The 25791-nt window shown below is 26.4% G+C and overlaps 1 protein-coding gene across 1 annotated transcript in view; it reads left to right on the top strand.

Annotated features, from left to right (window-relative positions):
- Positions 1-1036: 1036 nt before the first annotated feature.
- The window catches only part of LOC129966766 (short neuropeptide F-like), a 132935-nt gene continuing 108180 nt past the window's right edge, over positions 1037-25791 (top strand). The window contains exon 1 of the mRNA XM_056081328.1: positions 1037-1115. The gene's annotated coding sequence lies outside the window, so the exon portion shown is untranslated. The remainder of the gene's footprint in view (positions 1116-25791) is intronic.

The raw sequence follows: 25791 nt of genomic DNA, 5'->3' as shown, positions 1-25791 counted from the left end.
CTATCTGAGAATATTTAGCTCTGAATATCAGAATTGAAGTGTACTATACCGGTAAACAAGATACGTATGGAATGAAATCGATTTTCAAATCAACATCATAGTGATTATTAAATCACCGCTTCTCAATTTAAATTATAGTAATTCAACCGAGTTAACAACACTACAATAAGAGCTATAACATGATATATTTTAACTATAAAAACATAAAACAATTTTAAAAATTAATCTGAGAAAATTCATAAGTACCAATTGAAACTATCGTATAACAACACATTGATTATCAAGTCACCGATTTTCAATTCAAACTATAGAAAAGTATTTAAACAAAGTTAACTGTGCTTCTACAACAAGAGCTTTAATACGATATATTTTAATTATAAAAATATTTTAAAAATTACAGAGTTAAACCGAGAAAATTCCTAAGTATCGATTGAAACTAGCGATGTGTATGAGACAAGTGCAACAATACCTTCTATTGTATGATTATCATTAAGTTAAAAGCAGATAGTTATAAACACCCACTAAAGGCGTCGAGGTAACTTCCAAATCAATCTTCTCTTTAAATGGATGTTTAATTATACCTGTTATATAAGAAAGGTAATATATCGTGTTCATTTATGCGGTTAATTTCTCCCACGACTCTAACATACTCCGGAGTGCAGTAATATCTAATTTCGGCCGCTCGCTCACTTTCTTATTGGGTACTTTTCCTCATACATTTCGACACTTCCTGGAGATAGATACGTAATTCCTGTAATAATAAATTCGTCAACCCACTGCAGTAATCAGTGGATGGAAAGCTAGTGCCTCCACCCACCAAAATATACTCACCAATCAGGTAGCTCCTAAGAGAAAAAAGTTTTTCGCTATGCACTCCTTAAAAACAGAAGTGGAATGTCCTGACGTTGCACACCCACTCTCCCAATCCCGGATCACTACGCAGGTGCCTGTGACGTCAAAGAGCGCTCGACGTGCGATTGGCCGATGCCGGAATGGAGGTATATAACTCCTAGATTAAATGTTGAGGGCCACATACCCATCTTCATATCAACAGGCTGCAGACAATATCCTTCAGCAGAATCCCCACTCATCTAGAAAAGGCAGATAAAGTCTTGGTGAGTTTTATTTCGTAGTTCATCGAGCGAAACATTTAACTGAACTCATTCTTGAGTTTTTTAACTTTTTCTTCCAAAATTTTTATTTAAATTTCTATAACGAATGGTAGATGTTTTTCTATAAAAAATTAGCCATTCGTTTTTAAAAAAACAGAATTATACTTCTGATCCATATGTTCCCATCCAGGCGTCAATTTTGCATACCTTTTTCAACAGTAAAGATAAAATAGAGATTATCTCGGCCATTTTAATGTGTATTTTAGATAACGTTCCCGAAATATTGTTGTACTTAATATTTAAAGAATCGACCTTTAAATATATTATTAAAATTAGGAAAGAATTTTAGAATTTTCGATTTAAATTTCAACTTGATTTTTTACGTAAATTAAAATTGCTAATTCTTAAAAATATAATTATAACATATTAATTTACATGCTTCTTAAATTATTAATGCAACATTTCCAAATCTACAATATTATATATATAACAGAAGAAGAGTCAAAGCGTATTATAAAAAGATTCATTGATTGTACGTGAACCATGAAAAGAGAGATGCTGGTATTTTTAGTGTCTTCTACAGACACATATATTCTTTCTCATCAATGAATACATGTGTCTTCTTTAGACACATATATTCATTTTTATCCTATATTAATTATAACAGATCTCACTATTTTTTTTTTTCAAATCCATATATCTTAAATTACTTCATCAAAGTTCTGAACTTATTTTTATGCATCTATTACAATTTTCACTATTTTATTAATGTGTAGATTTGCTATAGGGTTGATCGCCACAAAAGATATTTTCATATTTAAATGTTTCTATAAATTAAAATTATTGTTCTGTCTCGTGTGTGTGTGTGTGTAATATAATATTAAAATTTTTATTACATAAGTAATAATTATGGATCTTAAAAACAATACTACATCTCGAGAGTTGCGTTAATTAAAAATTCATTTTATAAAATTTCTCATTTTCTACTAAGTATTGTATTGCTTCGTATTATATTTTATTGTTCAATTGTTCTTAAAAAACTATTATTTTTTCTTACACCAAAAAGTTGCTTTTTCTACCATAAATATATATGATTGTGATATTAAATTAAACTTTGACCTTTTAAAAAATTATTAACAGCATTCAGTATATGTATTAAGAATTTCCATTTGTGTGTAGATTTATTTAACTAATTTTTTAATATCTCATAACATTAAAACAATAAGAATACCCGAAATTTTGGAATTTAAGAGCACAAATCACTGTTTTGTCCTTTCATCTGAAATTCTGTTTTACTAAAAATTAAAAAAATAACAGAGAGAGCAATAATAGCTTTTTCCATACCTGTATCATTAATTCTTGAACTCACTTATCGTTCAACTTGAATTTTCAACGTTTCCGCTCTTTAACTATGAAAATAAATTGGTTGAAAAGTAATGTATGTAGGGATATCAGACGAGTTTATTTTAATAAATTTTTTAAAGATATCAAGGTTGTATTTATCCCATTCATGTCATTTAACCGCAACTTGCTCTTTATTTCCCATTTTTCCCTACTTCCGGCAAATATACTTGTCTGTATAAGGTAGAAGGTCAGCCATTAACTCGTCAAAGTCAGAGAATCCATTCATTCCACGACAAAAAGTTTTTTTACATTTTGTCTTTGGGTGAATTTTAATTTTCGACTAATAATGGGCATAACTATGACAATAATTCTTCGTAAGAGACCACAAATAAAATATCAAATACATTATACGTTAGAAGACCAAAAACATATCAAAGATTAGAAAACTTCAGGAATTTGACGAAATGAGTATATTTCCCATGGTTTTCTCGTATGTTTATACAGTAAAGCGCCCTTTACGTTTAGTCTCGTATTTTAAAAAAAAGGCAATCTATTTAAAACTCTTCTATTGGCCTTATTGGATCAACACTTGACGTAGTTCTATAATTTGAGTATCAAGAGCGCATATAGAATTCCACTTATTCCATTTGTCGTCAATTTGCGTTATTATATTAATATGCGAATGTATGGAGGGATAAACAAGCTTATTGTCGAAAGAATTCGTTCGATATAACTTTACAATTTGATATAGAAAATGCAAACTTGACTCTCTTAACGTAACTTGTCACATTTTTGAATTGCCATATCCGCAGATAGACATTAAACTCTAGACATTCTCGAGCTCGGACTCTGTAGGGCTCTCAGTAGCTTCTCTGATAAATAGAGAGGCGTAACATGAAAAACATTTTACTTTTGTACTCAAAATGTTCTGGAATGTGAGAGTAGTCGAAATATTCGATCTCGAGATTTTAATGAATGATCGTTAAAATTACGATGGACTATTTTGATTATCGCTGTCCTTCTTTTTCCAATACTCCGTCCACGAAAAACTAAAAAAAGACATGTTTAATAATTGGAAAAGTATAAATATTAGCAATACAAAAAAAATGGTGAACATTTATGCTGCTAACATATTTTTTTATACTATGAGAGCAGAACAAAGAAATATATATATCATGAATTCCTTATCGTGTCTTGTATTGCGGTGAAAGTTACAATGCATGGAATGTTCAGAAATCCTTTAAAATTATTTCTACAGATTGCAATAGATTCAGGTGGTTTTCATAGCCTGTTCAAAGAGACTTCCAATAAATACATGACTTGGCTTTATCATCTTTACAAAAGTTCATATTAATATATTTAATTTAAATAAATTAATATTAATTGCAGTTATACCATTTTACAATATTAATTAGAGTTAATTTCAATAACATGATTATATATTGAAAAGACCTTTACATGTTTTAAAAAATTAGAATGTTTAAATAAAAATACTTGCAAGGCCGTTATTAAAATAATAGATTATCCTATTTTCTTAAATAATATAAATACGTTCAATTATTACAAGGTGGCAGACGAATTTTTTTCAAAGAATGAGTTTTAGAGTCTCAGCAAATACATAAAAAATGTACAGAAAATTGCAAATCAAAACGAAATCGTAAATTATTAAAATATCATAATATTATATTATTAGTCAGAAATTAATAAGATTGGAATTATAAGTTATCTATATAGATACGATATGCCGCATATTAGTGTTCTAGGATTATTTTTGTTACATTATTTTGGCAACGCTTGGTGATAAATTTATGCATAAGAATTCATTTTAAGTGCAACTATTTCGTAATTTCACACCAATAACAATGCTTAACATGTTCGTAATTAACACGTAATAATACACCAATTATTCTTTAGAACATGTAATTTTTCATAAAATTAGCTGTAGTTACCTTGTATGAAAATCTCCGTAAAATATGAATATATTATTAGCATTTAAGATAAAGATAATATTTAGAGACAGAAAATCTCATCTTTAAAGAAAATATAGGATTCGGAAATATTCCGTGATTTTTCGTTCCATTAGCGTTAACTGAATAATCTGATTTCGCCCAGAAGACAAATATTAGCATTCGTCGTTATTCTAACAAAATAAATAGTTCAAGCGCAACTTCGTTGCAAATTAACTTATGTTATCCCGCATTAACTGTTTTCGCCAAGATACAAAATTAAGAAAATGAGATTAATTATTTTTCTTCTTTAATTTGTAATGTGTTAAAGCTTCTATAACATTTATGAGATTTCGGTAAGTTCTTCATCTAAACAAACTTCGGAAAAGTAAATTTAAGAAGATGCAGAAAACATAAATTTTATTGGGCGTTGCTCCAACGTTGGGTTTGAAGCTTCAGAGAAATATTTCAGCAATTATTGCTCATCTTAGAATTATTTCACATTATATGTGATAATTCTCTCTGTTTACGATTTAAAAAAATTATTAAACATTGTGATAGTTTTAGATATTCAATGATAATTTCAAATCTTCTTCTGGGTTTTTTTTCTTGAATATTTTTAAAAATTAAAATTATATTTAAATATATTTGATTTTATTTCGATAATTGAGAAATATGAAGGTTTTCTTACGGATAAACTCGATTTTTTTAAATTTTCATAGAACAAATCTTATATTAGGTTAACATTTAGTTATACAAAAGTTGAAAAAAAGTGTTTAAATAAATCATTTTAGAAATTTAGTAAAGTGTTGTTGCCAATTGTTTAATACATTGCATTAATTTACAGAAACTAATTGTTTAGTGTTTTTTTTTTTTTGTATTTCTTAAAACACGTCAGATATTAAAAAAGTAATATTACGATAGGAAATTATAAAGAAATTTTTTATTTTATAAATATTCGAATTCAAATATTATTCAGAATTTCGAACTAAAATCTAATCTAGATTTTAATTCAAAATTCTCTAAGGAGAAAAGTGTACAATATCAGTTAAAGACTTTTTATTAAATATTCTAAAATCTCACCCGTTTTTTGATATTAGAATAAAATATTAGAAAAATAGATTATAAAATGTATTTAAAGTTGCAAATTATAACAATTTGTTTTGTTTACTGAATAGCTACGTGATGTACATTTTAGCGAAATTGGTTCATAATGTTTAATTTCGGTTTAACGTTAAAATAAATAAAGATAAAAGTTAATTCTTATAGCTGAATCGTTAATATTACACCAAACAAGCAGCAACAAAGTATGTTGTGCCGGTTACATTAATCTATGTCATATTCTTTCATTTAGGGACTTCTTAATCAAAAATGAAATACATCATCAAACCAAAAAACTGAATGAATTTATTAAATTATTATTATTCTACATGAAATTTCATTGCAGTTAACATCAATATCGAATATCATGTTTTGATATTTTCACAAATGACATTTTTTAACTTTAGGAAGAGGTTTCAGCATTCTTTCATTCTGCTTCCTTTACAATTAATAAAGATAATTCGTAAAAATTCTCAAAATCATGAAAATAACTCATTTAAAAAAACTTAACCCTAATATAGTAACCAAGAATTCAAAGGATCACTAGTTCAGCTAGAATTCAATTTATAGAATAAAATGTAGTCTTTTTCTAAAAAGTGAAAATCAATAATCCATTTAGTCGACCATTGTCAAGAGGGTAACAAAGAATCACTTATAAAAATCGGAAATTCTGAATATATCAGATAATGGATCTTATCGAATTTCACCAATAGGAAACTGCGAAAAAGTATGAAAGCGGAATTCATCTTATCAGAGCGCCATAATCGAATTTTGAAATCACTTGAACATCAATTATAAGAAAATCGTTTCAAAATGCTTCTTACTTTTGATCTTTACTTCTCAATTATTTTATGAAAAAAGGATCAATTTCTTTTCTGCTTTATATCAAGTAATATCTTGACATAAAATTGGAATTCCAAGTCAATAATTTTATTATTTTTATGAAAGATTTTTAAATTTCATTTGGAATTTAAATTCGAATATATCAGTAAACAGATCGATTTTTTTTATACTTCTGTCAATGCATAGATAATTTCCTTGTTCGAAATCTAATTTGTAAAATATTTTAAAATATTCATATTGCATATACCAATAAAAGTGTTTTAATAATAAGAAAATTTTTTCTAAGCCAGTTTATATCTTGGTAACGGAGGACTTGAAACATGAACCATCAAGAAATGTCGAAAGGCTGTAATAGAAACAGCAATATTAATTATTGTAGAGTAAAATTAATTCTGATTTCTCTTTTAAGAAGTATACAGAGAAACGAATTTTAACCGTCAAAACGTACAACATATTTAACGAGTCTTTATACTTTAGACATCACTCCCTAAGTCTGCGAGTTGATAACAGAAAATCGTTTTGGGATAGATGAATGATATATGAAAGTGTTCCTTTAAAAAAATAATGGAAATCAATCACATTTTTAATGCAATTCATTTACAGTACTTTTGTTTACGGATCGAAAGCAAGTAAACATAACCATAAAACGTAAAGAGTTAATTGGTTTATGTTTGGTACGGAAAATAAACCCAACAAGTGGACGATCATATGTTTGTTTCAAATTTCGCATGCAATAACTCACAAACCCAATGATTTAAATTACTGAAATTTTGTATGTGATCATACCATTATATTTGTAGTCTGCATAAGGTTTTTTACTTTATTCAGTTGAAGAAACGGCCTCCAAAAATGTGTATTTTTTTTATCCGTTGCACTACGAAATCCAGGAGCTTATGATCACTCCTGGCTTTCACGGCTTACGTAAGATTTAAATCTTTATGCGAGGAAGTTTCGAGGAATTCAAACTCTTTAATTTCATTTATAGTTGCTATGACTTATTAAAAACTGCATTTAACAATTGTATAACAAAAAACTCCTTCAATCATTATATGAAATGATTCCTCGGAAAGTAAATTTTTAACCAACGTTTTAGGTTTTTACGTTAGTTTGCAATCCTTAAACTTAGTCACGGGATATACTTGGTAGAAAGAATCATTGAAAACGTTGTATAGGCAAACAGATAACCTAAAATACCACATTTCGTATCATTGGTAGTAAGTATTGGCTCTCTGAAAAAAGGATTTTAAAAAATTATTAGATTTTTTACACTTTAAAAATTAATTTTTTTTTCAATTTTCCTCAATAGCTTTGAAGAATATTAATACGTAAAAACCTCTTTAGCAGTATAGACATGGCATATAATGCTATCATTATATTAAAATACACTTTTTGTTTAATTTTAATATATTTCTAAAAGCATTCTTAAATATGTATTATAAAAATACTTTTCATTATTTTAGTTATTATATCTATCCATAAAAACATTATAGTATTATTGAACACACTTCTATACACATATTATAAATTCTTTTGTTAAATATAGATTATTAAGAATAAAATATATGGACAAATCGAATCTAAACAAATTACCATGCTACGAGGTTACGGACTAGATGTTCATGCATATTTTAGATTTTTTTAAAATAATTTTTAATGAAATAAATGAGTTCAAGCATTTTTAAATATAATAAATTCGAATAAAATTTTATTTGATGCTTTTAGAATAAATTGTTTTTTATCTTTCTTGATAGTTTGATTTTCAAATATTAAGTAATTATTTTAAATTGCTTTATTTAATAAAAAATATAAATGTATGTATATTTTCGATTCGTATGCATATTCTATTTACAACTTCTGCTAAACGATATAGCTTTAGAAATAATTGTATTCATTAATTCAAAAAAAGTGTGAGTTATTCAATAAAATGTCTCTTCGTAACCTTTCTTTTTCGTAAATAATTTTAAATACATTAAAATTTTAAATACATTAAATAATTTAATAATTGAAATAAATTTCTTGTCATGAACTGCATTCATGATAAAGCGAGAGGGTATAATTTATATAAAAAAAAATGTTTCCTAAATTGTCCTTGACATGAGCATATCTTTTCTTTATTGAATTTATACCAAAATTCTGTTATCATAAGCTAAGTTCATACAAGCAAAAGCAAGTACAGTGCTTCATGAATTAAGGAAAATGTTCGAGTTATAATACAAACTACCGTCAATATTTATCTTCTTATTAATTAATTTTTATTTGAATGCAATTTTATAAAAAGTCTTTTATAAAGTCTTCTGCGTACTTTACTGATTTGGTATAATCCAAAAGCATATGCAGAGTCATAGTCAAAGAATGCTATATTGCGTAAGAATTATTATTATTTTACTTATAATGTCCTTTAGAAATAAAAAAAAGAATATATATGGAAATTTTCAAATTGTTTATCCATAGTTATTTTTTTAAATATCAATATAATAAATATATTACCGGGTTTTGTATTGAAAGTTTAATTGCATTACATATAACTACATTAAATTTTGTATTAAAAGTTCAATTGCATTGACATTAGGAAATAGAACACTAAATATATCGTCTGAATGATTTACCCTCCGGCCAGCTGTGCGCGGAATGAAGAACTCTGTAAAAGTCTTTTCTCTGCAAGTGACATTTCAATAAGGGGAAAAAACTGAACATGACGTTCATAGACAAAGGTCAAAGATTCTTTTTCGTTTCAAATCTTTTTCTTCGCCACTTTGGAAATAATTTCATTACATTTTGTGTATTCTTTAATAAATTTTGGTTTTAATTTAATTTTTATAGAAATAGTTTAGAGTCTCAATAATTTATGTATTTTATCGGAACAAATAAAAAAAGAAAGAAATGAATTTGCATGTATGCTAGCAAAATGTAAAATATTTTTTTTAATTATTTCAAATCAATTATAAATTTACTTTTAAATCATTTCAATCATATCAATTAATTATGTTCACGACTATTAAGATCAATATACTATCTTAAAAAAGCAATTTATGGAAAGAAAAATATTGGTAAAATAAGAATAAAAATGTTTCTTAAAGGAGTACTTTAATAATCAGCACAAGCATTCTTAACATTTCATGAAAAATCTGTTGTATTAAGTTGGCTAAACTAGTAGAATTTCATATGAAAGAAAAAAATTGCAAATATATTAAGGGAAAAAATAATTCATAAAATTTATATAAAAATATACACCTGTTATTATCTTATTAAACAAAAACTGAAAATGTCTCTAAAAGTTTATACTTTATACAAGCGTATTGGGGAGAAAAAACATGATTAAAGGTGTTAAATCATTTTTTATTAAAAAAAATTGTCATAAAAAAGTGGGAAGGAATAGATAGTTTTACTTCCAGTTAGAATTTTTATGCAATGATTGAAATTTCATACAATCAGAGAATAATTTTAAATTTCGCTTTAAAATTTGTATTTTTTGCAAGCATATGCAAAAAATTAATTAGTTAAAACTGTTATACACAGCTTCTACATATAAAAATATTGCAAATAAGTATAACTGAAGAAAAAGCATATTGTCTTTCTTGTATCTGGGTTTTCCCCAAAGAAATGAAAAGACCAAACAATCAGAGATTGCTTTTCATTAATCTGCCCAAGAAATTAACTCCTAACGCAATTAACTATAAGGCACGAGTCTGAGATCCCACATTAAGAAGGCTCTCTCTCCTCTCATTTACACGAAATGGGATCCAAACAATAGTTCCAAAACTAGCAGAAGAATCTTTCCCTTTCATTCTATCTAACGTCTTCTAACAGTAATAAATTCCCTTCATTTCTAGTTACTTCAGTGTTGGGTTAGCCGATTCGAAAAATAAGAATTCTACTTCTTCGTAAGCAAACTTACGATTTTAAATTTTTTTTATTAACTGAAATTTTAACCCTAACTTCCAAATTTTTCTTTAACTCAATCGAAACAACGGTAAAATTATGGTGAATCTTTTATTTATTTATTTTATTATTATTTTTTTTTTTTTTCAAAATTTGATGTTATGAAAAATTGTGTTTCGAGTAGAAGATATGAAAAAAAATGCTAAGAAATACCAAACTATTTTGAAAGTCTGAGTATAATTTATGGCTTCCTTAAAGGCATCTAGACAGCAACTCGCATATTAAATTCTGTACTTTCTCTGTCAGTTTGACAGGACATATATTAATAAGCAAAGAATGACAGACTTCAAATATTTCTTTAGTGAATTTCACCAATTTCCATATTATTTGAAAAAACTGTTGATGTGCCAATTTCAGACGACTTTTTTTAAAATCTTATTATCGTTTTCAAAACTTTTATACAGCAAAATATATCAGATTAATGGAAATAAAATAATTAAATATGCTTAAAATAATATTATTAAATACTTTATATCAAAATATTATGATATCAATGATATATTTTCCTTAATAGATACATGAAATATAAATTTCATTTATATCCTTGAGTCACATTTTAGATAATCCATTTTAATCGTAATTTAATTTTCAAAATTTCAGAAATAATTGCTCCTTTAATATCTTTTTAGACATTTATTAATATGACATGGAAATTTATTTTAAGGAATATTCCGAGTAGATGGTTTTTCTTAACATTTCAAATGACTTAAAAACTGAAAACTTGGCAGCAACAAAGTCAGATATTAAGAACTCAAAATACTCCTATAAAATAATTGACATCGTTTTCTTTTTTAGAATTGGAAACAAATGCAAGCAAAACTACACATAAAGTCATATATAATTCTAAAATTTCATAAAACATCTTCTTATTCGTGTAGCATCGTAAAGATCGTCGTGGTTAAGTAACAACCAAATTAAATGTTATCCCGTATTTGAATTTAAAGATTTAACCATACGAATACGATCATCTATATATCATTTGTACAGGGGAAAACAAAAAAAAGAATGAAAAAACAATGAAGGGATTAACAATATGTCCATTATCAAAAATATATTCCTAAAATGCCTATATGCTAAAAAAAAGTATGTAATTATTCCTATACAATTGAGTTAATTTATTTTTCTGTAATTATGCGTCAAAAGTTACTGAAAATCCGTCTTTCTGAATACCTTTTTATTATTGAAAATAGTGCAAATATAACTAATTGCATTCAAAAGTAAATCTTTTCTAATTAAGGTTTTAAAATCTTTCAGTAGTCTGCAACTGCCCATCACTGGGATATTAAGCAATCAACTCCGGTTTCTAAGCTTTTAAAACTGACAGGAGTCTTTTTCTTTTACCGAAAATTGATATCCACATAATTGCGGCAAACTATTGGGTCGAAACTTAAAACTCAATTTGCGGAAGAAACAATTTTTTTTAAAAGCTGTCATTGCATTTGCGAAAGCACATTTTTTTTTTCCTTTCAACTTACTCCATCAACGTCTTGTGTTTTTCCATTTCGCTGTTGGTCTAATGTTTGACGTGTTTGCATTGCGGATTTAGCGACGCAGATGCTTTAGTGAAAGCAAAAAATAAAGAAAAAGAATGAGTGCAGTTTCTTCCATTTTATATTGTATATTCCCGGGGGAGCGAAATTTAATCGCTGCTTTGAGCTAGCGAGTGTTTTCGTGTCTGTTTATATTTCCATATTGCTTTCGAATGTGAAGTTTCAGCAACTTAGATTACCTCAGAGTTCCACGCAGAAAGTTGTTTGGTATTTTGAATGAAAGCAGTTTATATTAATGTATGATGTAATATATCTAAGTTTGTGTCACTCACTTCTCGCAGATGCATTATTTTCTAATAAAAGTATTTTTAAAAGACAAAAAAAGAAATATATATATTTCAAGCCATAAGCGAAATTCTCTGACCTTTAAGTCTAGACATTTATGTGGTTACTTTTTGATTTTTATAAATGTGGAATAATTGAAATGCTGAAAACAGACCTAACTCAAAAAACTAATGCATAATTTTTTTTCAACTTCTTCAAAAAATTCATACTAAATTTCATCTTGCCGCAATGCTTTATTTTAAATAAATCACTGTTAAAAATTATTGAAAAGTTAAAGCATCAATGATAAAAGTTGAACATGGATTAATTTTTTCTATGAAGATTAATATCTTTTAGTACTTATGTGAGATTCACTATATAAACATTGTATGTAAGAAATTTTTTTAGTGAAAAGTAAAAATATCTGGTAAAATTAATTAATACTCCAGTCAAGACCTTTAAAATCAAAATTAAACACACTTTTATAGTGAATAAAGATATGTGTAAGTGGCTCTTTTTTTCTAATTTGAAGATATTCTGAATGAATAAAACTTATCAGAGTTAGAATACAAAGAGAACTTACACTTTGCATATATTAAAACGGATGAAAATAAGGCAAATATTGGAGGTATGAAGTGAAGTGTAAATAACAGGAATCGACATCACAGGAAATCAAATAATGATTTATTTATTTAATATTGCTAAAACATATTTTTTTCTGTTATTTCAGAATTAAATATTTATTTACTATTATCAAATGTATTTTTTCTACCATTTCAAAATTAATTATTTATTTAATATTGCCAAAAGATAATTTTCTCTTATTTCAAAATGAATGTGGAATCTTCCGTTATTTATCTCGGATAGATTAGTTTTTAGTGGCAACAATGAGAGTAACAGTGAAATTTTTGTATTTGCTAACGACTATATATTTCGATGTTTATCTTTCATAAAGGTTATTATTACATCACTAGACATGCACGAATTTCCTAAATAACGTGCAGATAACTACCAATTTTTATATTGAAATAAAAATATTCATAATAATTAGAAAATTTTTAAATTTTGGAATAATGAAAAAATTTCTTTCCATTTTAATTTCAAGTTTTATTTGAGATAAATTTTATTGACAGTTTTTATGTAAGAGAAATTACTATTATGACATAATAAGGGCACGGAACTAGTAAAATTATAAATGTTTTCAATGAAAGCTATGTAAATAATTCTATAAGATTTACTACAATTAAATTATTAGCATGACAAATCAGATTATTTTCTATTATAAAAAATTTTTCTTACTGATTATGGTTAAGCAAATTTTAAAAAACAAAATTCAAAAAAAAAAACTTAAAATTCAAAAGACAAATGTCAATATTCTTTATTACCCTTCTGTATTTCTATGGCATGAAAATTTGAGAATATATTAAGTTTGATGGACTGACTTTTTGTTTTCGATATATACTAATTTAAGTTGCATTATTCCATTCAGGTCAAAATAAATTCACTTAATTTTGTCTATTTCATTTAAATTTAACAATCAGATATTAATATTATATTACCATCAGCAAAAATGTTCAATATTTGTCTTTATTTTTTTATGTACGGTAAATAAGTCAGTACTTATGTAAGAAAACATGGCTTTGTGTCAGTCTAAATATTCTTCCTTATTTCTTTCTTCAATTGAAAATTTGAATTGCAAATCTCCAATTCAGATTTGCAATTAAAAGTTCTTTGGAAAAAACGTTTTCCTAAATACTCTGCTGTTTAGATAAAAGTTTCTTCCGAAATATTTTGAAAACAAATTAAAAGCTAAATCGGATTACTTGTTGTAATGCTTTTGTAAATTTTCCTAAGATGATAGAAATAAAATGCAGTCGAATTTATTCATAAAATTGATCCGCAGACTTTAAAAGCAATTTAAAAATTTCTAAATATAATCAGAGACTGGCTATAAACATACCTTTGAATTACTTTAAGAATAATGTAAATATCACTGTTATTATATTAATTCTCATTTTTCAAGCAATGAAAAACGTTTTTTTTACAACTTTGTGGGTGGTTTTCCCTTATTACAAATGCGCAGATATCATATGTTTAACGAATTAGAAATTTCAAGCTGCATCCATATATTTAAAAGCATAAATAATAAATTACTTTTGATAATTTATTGTTTAGTAATTTTTTTCTTTGTTATTAATGTTCCAGTTGTCCTAACTATTTTTATTGAGCGAAAATAGATTTTTCACTACGGTTTGATGTTATAAATCCAAACTGAATACTGAAAAAATTCTTCAGCACATCTTCCAAAAGTCACGTTTTCTTTTATGTTAATTCAGAAATGACGTACTTTCGATTCTTGCTTCAAAATGTAATGACTTGCTTTAGACCTTCAATACAATCGAAAAGTTCTATAAATTATATAATAGAATAGTTCTATAAATAGGATAGTTCCATCAGTTTAGTTATCATTTTGGAATATTGCTTTGATTATAATATCAAATAAAACTGATAACACTAAAATATCTTAAAATTTAAAAAGTGAATTCAAATTTTCAAATATTTGACAGATTCTTACTGACAACTATACTAAAGTTTTTGGAATAATTTTGTTTAGAAACCATATATTCATGTTTCTAAGTCTCTGAATTTATCCCAAATATATAGCAATAAAATTGCAATTATTATTATATATACACTGGAGTATTTATTTTCTAGTCATCTATATATTCCATTTTTCGACATCTTCCTATTCTCCTTCTGCAATCTTCGAAATAAAAATTCCATCCTATAAAAGATACTTCAAATCACCAGATAGAAAAACCTTACTTTCAAATAGCTCCATAACAGAACAAAAAGGGAGTAAAGCATTTTTATTTGATATTGAAAAAATTTTGCCGATTAGTCTGAAAGCGAAAAAAGGTTTCTTTAATTTGAAAACATAAAAAAATAAAACAATTTTCAACCATTTGTCATTTTCTTTTACAGTCTCACTAAAACTTTGAGAGATATTGTTACGAATCTATAATATTCTTTCCCTGCATAGCTAATGTCGTAGTGAGAAAAAACGGTTACAGATATATGAGATGCAGGTGAATGGCATTCTGTTGGTGACAATTTAGCGAATTTGACAAGAAAAAAAAATATCATGAATATTCAAGAATCTGACGATATCTTCATTAGGACTCGAGATCCAGAGTTTGTTCTAAAAAATTCGATGCTCTATCACGAGAGCGATGAAAATGGAAACGTACCAAGAGTGAATCAGTTGAGCCGTAAGAAGTCAATAATTCTCTTTGGTGTGGCGATCCCCAAAGTGTTCTGTCTGAACGCTTTGAGCTGTTGCGATAATTTAACAGCGATCTGCTACTTATAGTTTGTGCTAGAGCAGTTCTCGTGTGTACTTTCCGCTATGTTTCTTTACTTATATTTTCGTAGAGAGTAAAGCGTCATTATTCGTTATTGAGTCAATTGAATTTTTCACTGTATACGCAGGAGTGGATTTTTCTATTACAATATAACAGGGTGGGCAAATGCAACTAACAAGAGTTTACCGTTGATATATCGCATTCGCTGGAGTAGCAGTATTCGTTAGGAAATATAAATCATTTTCTAATCCCTGACTTCTAAGAATCTCACCTATCCAAGATATTTTTAATAAAAAAATTACTAAGATGAAGTGGTAATTCTTTGGTTTTGTTAGAATTAACTCTATACCTAAAATTTCACTTTCACTATCGTATACGTCTTTTAGATGAGAATTAGTTTTTGGATTTGTGCTCATGGTTGGAAGAAGGTCCATAAATTTTCCCAAAATAATCTCATTAGAACCATTTTAGAATTCCTATAGGGAATCTACCTATAACGAAAATATTTTTTTGATATTTTTACAAGGATCACTCATTTTTTAATGTAAGAAAAAATGAAATTTTAAATATTACAATTATTTTAATTTAATGTACGGAACTCGAAGAATTTGATAAAATCTGATACTTAAATGTTTAAAAAATGCAAATATCAATTCCTTTTCATTATTCTTATGAATATTTATTAGACTTCTTGCATGAGACAAGTCACTTCATAAATAGATTGTTTATAATCAAGCGCTATACAGTATCAAAAATAACAAGTCACGTTGTACAAAATAGACAAAGTGAAGAGATGATTATCTTTACACTTTGTCTTTATAATGCAAAAAAGCTACAGCCGAACAATGAAGTTTTCATTACATAAATTTTTTATATCCCTTGTAATTAATTTCACAGATACTTTTTTTCTTCTCGGTAATTAGTTTGTATTTAATTACTCACTTACATAATAAAAGAATCTTTTTTTAAAAAAAGACGTGTTTGTGGGTATTTTAGAATTTTTAAATTAAAAGCAAAATAGAAAGCAGCGGATTAAAAGCACTTTAGAGGCATTGGATCTCTTTTTTTGAAGAACACAACTTATTTTCCTAGTAACAAGAGCCTAAATTCCGAATATTTGCTAACAGTGAGCAATTTCAAGCAATCGTTTAGAATTTGTTTAAGAAATGTTTTTTCGAACTAGAAATGCGGAAACTTTTTATCGAGTCCTTTGTTTCCGAATGAAGGATTTTTCATTAATTACGTTACGTTCGGCGAGATTTTTCTAGTATTTGAAAAACAATTTTATGTTTCCTTTTTTTTTCTTTTTCGTAACGCTGTACAGTGCATCATCGAAATTTTAGAATTTTTCTCTCTTAAATAAAAATTCAATTGTTTACTTCTTTTTAAAGAGTATTTTTGTCTAGAGTTTTATTTTTCGTTGAATCGCTCAATTGAAAAAAATAATTTGTTTGATACAAATTAGATTCATTTTTTTAAAATTGAACTTATAGTTGGTTCTGTTTATTCAGACATGACGGCTGCATATTCTAACAAGATTGTTTAAGTAAATACTTATTTAAACATTTGAAGATATATTGGGGTTTTTTTGTTGGTGGTAGTGGTGATATTTAAAAATTTTATTATTATTATTTTATATTTTGAAAGTATGTATTATATACAAGCATATATAATATATTTCTTAGAATGTGTTGTAGCATTTGCTTTTAATCATTTATATTTTTAACGCATTTTCAGAACTATGTATTCTACATTCAATTCTATGAATAAAATTTAATTTCTTTAAAAAAGATGGCATATTATTATATTATATTTGTTACGGTTCTTTTTATAAAAGCATAAAAAATTATTTCTGCAATAATACACAGATAATGCAATAAATATATTTCAAAAAGATGATAAAAATAGAAATATTTGAAGTAATCGTAATGTAACAATGTAAATTCAGCACAGAAAAGAAAAATGATACAAAACTTTAGGCATGTTGCTTTGCTATCCAAATAATCTATATTGATTTTCAAGCCCATTCATACCTAACTGTTCTAAAGAATTTCACTCGAAACTCTGACAAATTTGAACAGTCCTTCAATTTTGGCGACTTTTATAAATACTATATATAGGAAACATTTATGTAACCAATTAAAATTAATTTGTATTTATAAGTAAGTTTCTATTAATTAGAAACGTTTCTAATAATAAATAAGAATTAAAATTCTATTAAATTATAGAATTATTTAGCATCATCTTCATTGTCTTGTATTCTCAACTTTTAATTTCATTCATGTCAAAATAATAATTATATCATAATTTTTTCATCATAACATTTTGTAAATAAGAACCACTAATTAATAAATCAGTAATTTTGTGAAATTAAACATCGCGATTAAAAAATTATAAACCATATGTCTATCTAGATAATTCTTTGATACCAACAACATGGCTAAGTATTATTCCATTGTAAATGTCACCGTTTTAATTGATATACAACCAACTTCAAAGCTGTCGTCGTAAACGCCCTTTCCTTCTAAAATATTTACAATAGATAAGATAAGGACAAAATTGCATTTGCGCTCCTTATAATAGAATACGATATCAGGAAAAAAAAAACCAAAAGCTTTCCCATCAGTTTCTTGCGTTGCTTTTTTATTATTCTCTGAAAAATGTTTGAAGCAAAATTATGGTTCCATTTTTCAAATGTTAATTATTCCAGAAATTGCGGTACTAATTCTAAATTGAGCTAAAATTTTCTTAATAAAAAAAAAAATTGATAATATTTTTTTTTCAAGAAATCGATATTAAAGTTAAAAGCTTGCTCCTTCTAGACGAATAATTAACGATCGTTGAAATGTAGCTCTTAAAGAAGGTTAAATTATATTTCATTCATTCATTTTAAAATATTTGATCATTAATCTTTGACTTATCTATGAGCTAAAGATTGAATCCAAGCTCCTTTTGTTGTTTAAAAATAGAAATTATAATTATCAATAACATTGTTGGAACGAAGAGTACGACATTTCTTACAAGAATGTATTAAAAATTGTTTTATTTAAAAAATTTTAAATTTTATGCTAAAAGTAATTGTTTTTAAAAGTTTCCAAATGTGTTGAAATATATTTTTCAGACTTTAAATTTAAATAGCCGAATAATTTGCTTGATAATTTAGTATTGTTATTATTATGTCATCAAAACCAAATGAAGAAAAAGGGTCCTTTTTAAGAAAAAATTAGTACATCTAACGAAATTAATTTTATTTTAAATAATATGAATAGAGCATTTAATAGTTTTTGAAGGTGATGAGAAATGTAATTTAAATTCATTAAGTTTCGTATTTTAACAAAATTTTACATTTCAAGAAAATTTTTAATCGGAGTTTTAATTTCAAATTCCTGTATTATCTTTTTAGATTAATTTTAATTGTATTCATTAACTATGTCTGCAGTTATGACAATCAATTTTATATAAGTACATAATAAAAGCAAAGAAAGGAATACTTAACATGCTCATTTTCATGACTCATGAATGTGATTTGGACCCTTTAATTAATTAGATGAATCCTTTATTGCTATATCTTTAATGGAGAAGATATCATCTAATTAGAAAGTAGATGTATATCACGGGTGATTCATACAGCGGCCAATGTTTCAAATTTTAAACGCATTTCAGCAAACTTTAGAAACAAAAAACACTGCTTACAGATTTTTAAAAAATACCTAAGCCGTCAAGAAAATCATTTTTATAAAAATAAAAACAATTCCAAAAAAAACTATGAAATTAAAAACATTTTTTAAGTCGAAAAACATGTTCGAGTAATAATATTTTTTCGGCTACGTAGCAATAAAAACCGATATATTTATTTGCTCTTTTCCTTGCCGATTGCTTGACATTTCGCTTCCTCCTTCCGACGCAGATTTATTTCCTTTTTAAAAAATATAATTTATTACTAATTCCGGATTTGCAAAATTTTTTTAGTCCTTCCAGTGTGGAAGTTACTTGTCAAACTACTTCGTAAAATCTAATAATTTATTACTTAACTTTTAATTATTCAACTATTTATTACAGTTATCTATATATGCTATCCAAAAAAATTTTAATGACTACCTTTAAAATGATATATGATATGCCTCGTATTTTTTAATTTACGAATTTTTTTAAATAAATTTTATTTCATTCATGTATTACCTTATATTGAAATCTCACCCTCTTACAATTGAGAAATATTTTTTTTAAAAACTCGATTTAAATAAGCTTAATATATTTTTAAAAAATGACATGTTATTTATCCCTCAATAAATTTATTACGTTCATAAACTTAATAAACATATTACATGTACATATTCCAATGAACTTAATAGCATATTACATGTACATATTCCATTTAACATATAATATGAATTTAAACAACTCATTTTAATCATTTATTGATTTGTTTCATATTTGAAAGAATTGAAATTTTAAATCAATTTTTCACTTCTTTCTCCATGTACTAAAACTCGGAAACATTTCAGTAGTTTTTAAATTTAATTATTGTTTAGCCATTTAAGTTTAATGATTTTTATTTCATATAAGTGACTTTTCTTGGTAGCGAACTTGAAAAAAAAATATTTAAAAATTTCATCATACTTAAAACAAAGAATCATGAAACATATTGAAATTTAAAAAAAGAAAAAGTTAATTAAAGTACAAAAAGGTTTTCAAGGTGCAGTTTCATTAATATATCTAAAATTAAATAGATATTTTTCTATCAAAATTATGAACGTCTAAACAGATTCGTAAAAATAAAATGATGCTGAAAACGATATTGTAAAGAAATTAATTTATGTTGAAATCAAAAAAGAATTCAATAGCAAAATATTCATTAAAAATTTAATTATAAATATGATTAAAATTCCATTTTTAATATTATTTTTATCAATACTTTACGTTCTAATATTTTACTTAGACATATTTTTCATTTCACTAAAAGTGATGTGGAAAACTTCTTTTCGGAAAATTTTTTAAAAGCTTTGATCTTAGTAATATGAATTAAATAACGAAAATATTAAATAATTTCAGAAAATAATAATCTGATTAAAAGTTTTCGAGCCAGAATTTGTATTACTCTTATTTTTTCAAACTTTTTACTGATTTTATGATATTTTTGATACAAAATGTCTACTTTTTACTTTTTAAAAAAATTAAGTGAATTAATATTTTATCAATTAATAATTTTATTATCCTTTTTATTATTCGTTTTAAATAAATCATGAATTTCTTTCTTATTTTATAATATTTTACTTTATACATTAATTGGTATTCATTGGTACTTTATACATTGCATTGGTTTTGAAACGTTAATTTGCATTCTAAAAAAGGAGAAAACCAAATTAATTTCTGAAAACTTTAAAGGAATAAGATATAGAAAACAATGGGTAACTATTTATATATTAAATGCATTGACCAAAATTAATTTAAAAGAATGAAATTGAATGATATACACTCTCATACTAAAACTATCTCACAACCCCAATATTAATTTAATTAATAGTAAGTCAAATTGTGTTTTGCTAGTAAATATGATAAATTAATTTACTAGCTATCGAAAGGTCAAAGTTCCAAAACGTTCAATTTTGTACCATATCCGCATAACAAACGAATCCAATTTACTTTTTATCTACAGAAACGATCCAATAATTTATACATGCCATATATCTCCCCATAAAAGCAATTCATACATCCATTTACTCATGGGAAAGGGGACTGGAAGTGCGGGTCAGCTTTTCAAAAGCATTTCTAAATGTCCACCAATGTCCAGAATTTTCTATTAATAGATTTCTACAAAATGCATTTCGTGCGAGCACTTAAGAGGACTCGAGGAGACCTCCATTAGCCTGTCTCATACATCCACCAGGTCTGAAAAGCTTCTTTGACGCATGGTTTTGACCATTTAGGGCTGGTGTATCGAGGAGGAAACGTTTCTAAGAATGGGCAGTACTTAAATGCTGAAAAGATATTTCCGTGACGCAGATAGCGCTCTATGAATTTCTTTTCTTTTTTAATAGGTAGCCTATAGTTGAGTTTGCTTTATAAGTGGTAACAATTGGGTTTATTGCCTGATATACAGTATGAAATGGTATTCTTGGAATCGTATATATCTATGTTTCATATCTAAAAACAGACTGGATGGGCATTATTCTTGGAACTATACTTTTTAATACGCATTATGCTGAGACACGCGAAGGAACATATAGAGTTTTATGTATTAATTCAAAAAGATGGGAATATAAAGAATTATATATTTGCAAACAAGTATTGTTCTAAACATCATCATTAAATTTGCAATTTCCAGCAAGTTATATATTAAAGATTAAAATGTATCTTAAAATTAATAAAATTGCAGACTTTCTGTAAACTCCCCAGGAAAAATGTTTTTAATATTACTATGTGATATTAAAAACATTTTTCAAATAAAATTTTAATGACAAGCATATCATTCTTTGAATATTTTTAATAGCTACTAGATTCTAAAATTTACTTGAGAAATCTCAATTATAATGTTTATTTCTTGATAGACAATATGAAAATGTATTCTTGGAATCATTCATAGATAGCATGTCTACTATCAAATTGACAGTGCATTATTCTGGGAATTACATATAGTAATATAAGAATAATTATATATAATAATTATAAGTATATTTAATAAAGAATAAGTATGCATAATTTGGACAATGCTTACTCTGAGATATACAGAATATTTTGTAAGAATTTTCATCATCTGAATATTGAACCAACATATAGTAGCGGTTCTAATGCTACTTGCATATCGTACCGATTCCATGAATAATAATTACGAAGTGCATCCTCTAATGATATAAGTGACTTTTAAGAACACAAATAGTCCTGAGATAGCCTGATTTAACTCTTTTACATGCCGAAAGGTTGCTTCTTATGCGATGATCTAGGAAATATGTACTATATTTGTGCTATTTGATGAAAACTTAAGCCACCAATATGACCATTCACGTTTCGCTGCTAAAACGCAAATAAGCCTACTAGCTTTTGAATAATTCTGCTTCTGAGTAAAACCAATGAATAAAACCCATAAGTTCCCATCTCCATATTTCTTCTTTATTCATGGTATATCTTTATGTTCGAATTTTTTTGCACTAATAAATATCTCTTGTGATAGAATATAATGGAAATTGCACAATAAGTAATTCTTTTATGAAGAAATTTTGGTTGCACTAAAAAAAATATTAATATAAAAAGAATTGTGGCATAATAATTCAGTTTTATCAATTTCTTTTAAACAAAATATTTTTAATGGGATATTATTCATACTTTAATTGCTCTAGTAAAAAGAAATATGCTTAAGGACATAGTTTTCTATCAGTAATATTTTAAGGATTAATTTTCTAACTGTTGTTTAGTCTCAAGGATCGGTGCATATCGAATTTATTATGTGGGAAGAGAAAAAGGGTCAGAACTTTAGAATCTTTCAAAAAATACTGATTCAGCGCCATCATAAATAAATAAACTCAAACTCCGGCGACCATGCTTACCTTACAGTACCACCTAACCCGGTAATGTAATGAATTTAACATGGTTGAAATAAATCACAAAATATGTGTGAAATTGTCATTTAAAAAGAAAACCACGAATACAAGAAGTTACTTCAAAAACTAGTATAAAGCGAAACTGAGGAAATAAATCTTTCTTCTTTCTATACTTTCCGCGGGAGCTCAATAAATACGTTCGTTTTATACGGAAATGGATGTAGTGTGTGGGATAGATGAGAAAAAAAAAGAGATAAAAAATCGAATTTTCTACGTTCTCTTTCGCTTTTCTGGGCAATGCTGAGAGAAAGTTTTTTTTTTTATTTGAAAAATGATACGTGTCAATAGTTGGCGACGGTCTTTTGGCGTCCAGTCGGTGTCTGTTCTCAAAGGCAGTTGAGTTGTGTTGAGTTGTCAGTTTCTTCTTTCTCTTATGCAGTGTGGAGGAAGGGGGCATATGTAGGTTGAAAATAGACTGAATTTGACATTGCAACAGTAGAGTCAAACTGTGTGAAGAATTACGGAATTTTTATTTGTCTTTTAAATTTGGCATCATGCCGAGTTTTGATTAGCTTAAAGGTTACCAGCATTCTTAGAAAAACTTGAAACAAAATAATTGTTTTTGAAGATGTAACGCTTTACAAAGAAATCAGGCGTTGGAACTCAAAGAATTTGTGTCATAAGCTGCGGTAAATAGCCGGGTAAATTAGGCTTTTAAAATTCCTTTTATGATAATGAGATGAAAATCTGAATGAAATTAGTTTTCAAGAGAACTAAATATGTGACAATTAAATAGTGAAAAAAGTATGCAACACATTTACAGGCTCCACTTTGCTTTTTTATCATATCATACAATATAATTGTTATCAAATGAAATATTTAGGTGTTATTCTTTAATACAAATGTAAACAGTATACTTAAAAATACAGAACTATAATTGTTTCTGTATTTATATTCAAAACAAAGTAATAATCAACTTGAAATAAGAATATACACTGTGAATATACTTGTTATAGCAATTATTTGAAGATGGAAAAAATCTAAGAATTTTTAATGCATAAGTGAGATTATATGGATTATTGAGTAGACAAAGATGGTATGGCAGTATACCGTTTCATCTTCACAATTGTGAATTCTATATTGAATTCCACCGGCGGCCCGCAGAGAGTTAGGAATCTTTTGTGGGTTAAATGACCTCATACTGATGAAATATGGAAATTGGCACTTTAGGTCAAGGATCCTTGGTTTGTTATAGCTTAAAATTACGAGGTTTTCATAACATATCGTTATTATATATATCTACAAAAGAGTTTGTAATATTTCTTGAACTAAAAATTGAATTAATAAATATTTTATTTTTATTTTTTTCGTTCCCTTGGCAAAAAAATTTTCATCTTAATTGTATTATTTATTTTAAGTGTTATTTTTTCCTTTAAATAAGAAATGTAACTAAAAAAATTTAAAAATAATTCATCATCGATAAATTTATGAAAAGACAGTTAGGACTTTTAAATAGTACAACTAGAAATTTACAATTACGAAAAATTTAAAAGATCGAAAATTTTAATAAGAAATATTTAATATAAGGACAAAAAAAATCAAATTTTTGCTAAAAAAAGTGTAATAAATTGATTTTTTCTCTCCATTCTCATGTATTTGACCCCGATCTTTTCAAAACTGATATGATTTTAATATAATACTGCTTGAATATTAAACTCTAAAATTAAAATTCCAACAGTATTTATATTACTCTTCATAAAATGGCAGTATGCTCATAATGTCAACATGCATATTAATTTCGACAGATTTTAAATGAATATTCATTTTATCATCTATCATCTTTGTCTGATTGAAAAGACGGACTGTTCATAATGCGATGTAGCACACTGTAATGGTAAAATTTCCTGAGAAAGAGTTGGTGGGAGAATTTGAGTTCAATTCAATATTAAAAAATAAGTCTTTATTTTTTTTATCCAAGATATAAGAATTCTAAATAAAAATTAAACAATGGAGTAATTATTTAAAAAGAATCTAAAACTTTTTTCCCCTTCTCTTCACTTTTACAAACTTTTTTCACTTCATGTTCACATTTATTCGCCTTAAGCGGTTCTAAGCACGAAAAAAAAATTAATCCTTGTAACAAGGTATAAATAGATATTAAATGATTTATTTTTTAAGAAAGTTTTGTTTCAAACAAAAATATTCTAAAAGTGAATTTGAAATTTGCAAATGGTTTCGTCATATTGAGTTTAAATTTTCTTAGATGAAGTTTAATTCAAAATTACGTTTTGCCGTTTTCTCATATCAGCTAAAAGAATTTTACCTATCCCTAGGCAAAACAGTATTTGGAATGCATGATTTTATTTACTTTCTTTCAGTATTTTCGCCACAATTTACTGAAAACTATGGCAGGATTTGAAAATTACCTACAAAAGCTGAATGCAGAAAAAAATTTAGCTGAATCATTTCCTTTTTGCTAGGCTCCTTTTCAGAATTATTTTTCCGCTATAAGAGAAATGGAGAACTTTCTTCCATTGAAAAAAGATCATTTCTTTTATTCGGTACTTTGTTATCTATATAAAATATATCTATATAAAATAAGTGTTATGAAGTTAAATATTATTATTTACTTTCCATAAATCCTTCCAAGTCAAGAAATTCTATCAATTTTCTATTCTAATTTCTATCAATCTAAAATTTACTAGCACTAGACATATAAAGTAAATTCTAATTCAGTTATCCATTTGATTTGTTGAAAGTTTTTAAATATATTTATTAGGAAACAACATAAC

This window comes from Argiope bruennichi, chromosome 1 (assembly GCF_947563725.1).
Source record: "Argiope bruennichi chromosome 1, qqArgBrue1.1, whole genome shotgun sequence".
Taxonomy (NCBI): domain Eukaryota; kingdom Metazoa; phylum Arthropoda; class Arachnida; order Araneae; family Araneidae; genus Argiope; species Argiope bruennichi.
The sequence above is the reverse complement of the archived record's forward strand: the minus strand, read 5'-3'. Positions and strand labels throughout refer to the sequence as shown.